Below are 4,825 nucleotides of genomic sequence, written 5' to 3' on the forward strand. Positions count from 1 at the left end.
CATAAGAGACTCTTAATCTCAGGAAACAAACTGAGGGTTGCTGGAGTGGAGGGTGGTGGGAGGGATGGGGTGGCTGGTGATGGACACTGGGGAGGGTATGTGAAATGGTGAGCGCTGTGAATTGTGTAAGACTGATGACTCACAGGTCTGTACCTCTGAAACAAATAATACATTATATGTTAATTAAAAAATAAAAAATAAAAAATGAGGCTAGTTTGAGGAACCTCTGGGCCAACATCAAGTGTACTCACATTTGCATTCATTATAGGAGTTCCAGAAGGAGAAAGGAGAGAAAGGAGCAGAAAACCTATTTGAAGGAATAATGGCTGAAAACTTCCCTCACCTGGTGAAGAAAACAGACATCCAAGTTGAGGAAGCAAGGAGAGTCCCTAATAAGATGTACCCAAAGAGACCCAGACACATTATAATAAAAATGTCAACTATTTCAAACAACATGGATGACCTAGAGGGTTATCACGCTAAGTGAAATAAGCCAGAGAAAAGCAAATACCATATGATTTCCCTTACATGTGGAATCTAAAAAAACAAAACAGATGCACAAACAAAGCCAAACAGGAACAGATTCATAGATACATAGAACAATCTCGTGGTCACCAGAGGGGAGGGGGCTGGGGATGGACAAAACGGGGGAAGAGGATTAAAAGGTAACCCCTTCCAGTTATAAAAGAAGTAAGTCACAGGATGTCATGTACAGCACGGAGAATATTGGTTGATAATACTGCAACAACTTTGTATGGTGACAGGTGGGAGCTAGCTTTATACTGGTGATCACTTTGTAATGTATATAAACATCGGATCACTATGTTGCACACCTGAAACTAGTATAATGTTGTACGTCAATGACGCTTCATTAAAAAAAAATTATGTTGCTCTAAGGGTTAATAGTGCTGAGGTTAAAAAATGCTGATTTGACCTATCCGGGGTTGCCATATTTAGCAAATGATATTACAGGACATACTGTCTGCATACATATACTAAAAAGGCATTTAGTGTTTATCTGAGATTCAGATTTAAAGGAGCATCCTGCATTTTGTCTGGCAACCCTGAACCCATCCTCTATTGATGAAGGCATTGGCCGTTTAGAGTCTTTCACTATTACACATAGTAAAACATTGACTGTCACTGCCCATCTTATTTTGTTCATGGGCAAGTATATCATCTCTAGGATAAGTTCCTTAAAATGGAACCATTATATCAAAGGTCAAAGGTTTTAGTTGTGTAACTTTTCAATTTTTGCCCGATTTTCTTTCATCTGGATTGTATGAATTTACATCACCACTGGCAATGTATGAGAGTACCTGTTTCCCCACAGCTTTGCGAACAGAGTGTATTATTAAACTTCAGGATTTTTGCCATTTTGATTGGTGGGAAATGTGAATATTCTCAAAACATTATGAGCGAATTCAGGCGGAAATTGCAAATAAGAAAAATTAGCTAGATTCAGCCCATGGGAAACCAATTTGCTGTGTCCACTTGTATGCCTTTTCTGTCCAACCTTCACTGTATGTATGTGAAGTGAAACCTCCAGCCCAGACAGGTGAATTAACCTGCCTGAGGTCACACAGCTGCTGAGGGGTAGAACCAGTCTAGGATCTTCCAGCCACAATCACAGTGCCTTTGTACTAAGGTGGTCTAGGATGAGCAGGGCAAGCCTACCCCCTCCTCCCAAGCCTCACCTGAAACTCCTTCTTGTCCCATTATTGATCACCCATTTAGCTGGGCCACTCGTCTAATGCACATGGCATTAGCAGCAACTCTGGGCCAAGAGGGAGTGCAGAGGGACTTGTTGAAGGCTGGACGGTCATGTTCGACTCAGCTAATTGGTTAAATAGATTCTTCTACATGTGCAGCGTTGAGCTTTCTGCTTCGATAAGGCATAATATTAATTTTAATTAAATCTCTGAAGGCTTGGCCAGATATTTCCATTTTCTGAGCATGTCCCTTGATCATGGAGTTTTATTCCCCTGAGGCAAGGCCACTGGGAAGAGCTGCCCTCCCCCAGGACTCCGCCTCTTCTTCCCCTCTGAGGGCAGGGGAAAGAGGTCAGAAGAGGAGGTGTCCAGAGAGAAGCGGGAGGAAATGCACACGAATCGAGGACCCACCATGTGCTGGGCACTGCGCTTGGGACTTTCCACATTTTGTTTAGTTAAAAAACACAAAATGGAGATTTAAATCCCTGTAAAAACTGTATCAGAAAATGAAGAGGTTTGTTCAGGGTACGTAACTGCTAAGTGTGGGGTCAGGAATACCTGACCTCCAAGGTCATGGTGGTGACATCTGCAGTTTTGGGCCATCTAGCATCCACTCTTGTCTTCTGCTAATGGCATTGTGATTTTCCCTTTTTTTCTTTTTTAAGATTTTTTATGTATTTATTTGACAGAGAAAGAGACAGCGAGAGAGGGAACACAAGCAGGGGGAGTGGGAGAGGGAGAAGCAGGCTTCCCATGGAGAAGGGAGCCTGATGCGGGGCTCGATCCCAGGACCCTGGGATACCGACCTGAGCCGAAGGCAGACGCTTAACTGAGCCACCCAGGCACCACGGCACTGTGATTTTCCTTTAGGGAACCACCCCTCCCTGCTCAATGCAATTCCTGTTGAGCTGACCCAGCCCTGACCCTTCAGAGCATGTCATCCTCTGCCAGGTGACCTGCGCCTACCCTGAGGTTTAATCTTGAGACTCTGGTTCCAAGAGTTGGGGAAAAAAAATCACTCCTTCCTCGTTGAGTCTGGAACTGGCAGAGGCTACCATATGGAGAGTGAAGCCAACACTGGGGAAGAGAGAGCCAAGAGATGGAGGAATGAGTGGGGAGAAGAGAGGAAATGAAATGCACAACATAGTATCCTGGAGCCCCGGGATTCAGCCATGTCTGAAAGCCATGTCAAGGCTACCCTTGACATCTTGAGTTATTGACACCTGTAAAGTGTTGTACTATTTCTCTCCCTACCACCCACCTCCTCCCCCTCTCCTTCTTCCTCTCTTCTCCTTCTTTTTGTATAAGCCATTTTGCAGAGCTTAAACACATTCGTTTCAACTTTAACTCCAGCTACTAAGAGGTGGAACGCAATTAAGAAGAACCTTCCGGTCAGCTATCTCAGATCCAGCTTCCTGCTGTACTCGGCTCCCTGGCTCTGATCTGTCTTTCTGAGATGGCCCAGACCCTCCCCTGGTCTGACCAGTATTTTCACGGCTGACTTCTCACCAGTGTGTGTGCTCGCTCATGAGAGGGCTCTGGCACACACCTCTGGCCTCCTTTTTGTGCAGCCCATTAGCTCATGTTCTGGGGCCCTTGGTAGCCGATTCTCCCAGCTGCCTTTGGGCCCCCGGCTCCTCCACCCACAAGGCTGGGAGTCACCGCATCCTGGAGCTTTGGCACTGAGCCCAGACCCAAGGCCGAAGGAGGCGGTCCAGCTGCCCAGAGACCCCAACAGTGAGAAGAAATGGAACACTCACACATGGGCATGTGAACACACTGCGCACACACACGCATATGTCCCTTGTACCTCCATGTGTGCGTGTACCTGAAGGGAGAAATCTGGAGGACACACTCAGAAAATAGTGGTGATTGATTGCTCTGGGTGGTGTGACTTTTGCTTGCAGAGTATCTTCCCAAATTACCTGAGTTTTCTAAAATGAGCATGCATTATCTTTGCAAATGGAAGAAAATATATATTCATCATTCTGTTTAAAAATTAATTGCAAATGTAATACATGTGAACAGTTGCAAAAAAAAGAAGATAAAAAGTTTCAAAGAAAATGTAATCATTATTCCCCAGAGCAAATGGAAGTGCTCATTTTATCCCAGCTTTTCCAAAATGAGAACTAATCAATTCTTATAATTTTTACCAATCCAATGGGCAAAACCTAGAATCCAATTTTTTTGATTTAATTTGTAGTTTTCTGATTAGTGAGATTGAGTGTCTTTTCATATGTTTATGGGGTGTTTGTTTTTCTCTGTGTGTGAATTTCCTGTTTATATTCTTAGCCATTGTTTCTTCTGGGCTGTTTGTGTTTTGCTTATTATGTTAGGAGCTCTTTATCTCTTGTGGATATTAGTGCTTTTCCTGTAATAAATGTTGTAAGTGTTGTCTCCCAGCCTGACATTTGTGTTTGAAATCTGTTTATGGTGTCTTTTCCCACATTGTCGTATGTTCTCGAAAGGGTTTCCTTTACAGTCCCCTGTCCTTGGTTTTGCTTAGAAAGTCCCAAGTTCAGACAATTTGTGCCACAATTTTTCCTCATGCTTTTATAGATTCTTTATGTCTGGAATTTTGATCTATCTGACATTTATTGTTGTGTGTGCTGTGAGGTAGAATGCCGATTTATGGTGTTCAAGATTACCATTTATTCGCTCTTCAGAAAAATTCTGTTGGGTTTTTGCTTGCTGTTACATTGAATTAATTTATTAATGACTGTACTTAGTTATTGGACGCCAGGCAGGGGTAAGACATTGAGTTAATTATTAATACCTGATCTCACCGTCTACTATCATTCCTCCATGCAATGTCTTTTTCTTATTTTATAGTAATTATTTTTCCCTTTCTTTCCTGATCCCATCTCCTATGTAGGCACCTACTAATTTGTTTGCTCAGTGTCTTTGGATAGTTCTTCATCCTTGTAAAATATTCAGTATTGTTTTGTGTCAAAATACTATACATTTTTTTCCAATCATCATGATGTTTTAAAAATATGTCCACGTGGCTGGCTGGCTGTATATCAAATCCGTTGCTTCCAGCAGGTGCATACTATTTCTTTGGCAGCAGAGAACAGTTTTCTTTCTTTTTTTCCTTTTTAAAAGATTTTATT

This window comes from Callorhinus ursinus, unplaced genomic scaffold (assembly GCF_003265705.2).
Source record: "Callorhinus ursinus isolate GAN/ISIS: 27379988/994484 unplaced genomic scaffold, GSC_fseal_2.0 scaffold15, whole genome shotgun sequence".
NCBI classification, from domain to species: domain Eukaryota; kingdom Metazoa; phylum Chordata; class Mammalia; order Carnivora; family Otariidae; genus Callorhinus; species Callorhinus ursinus.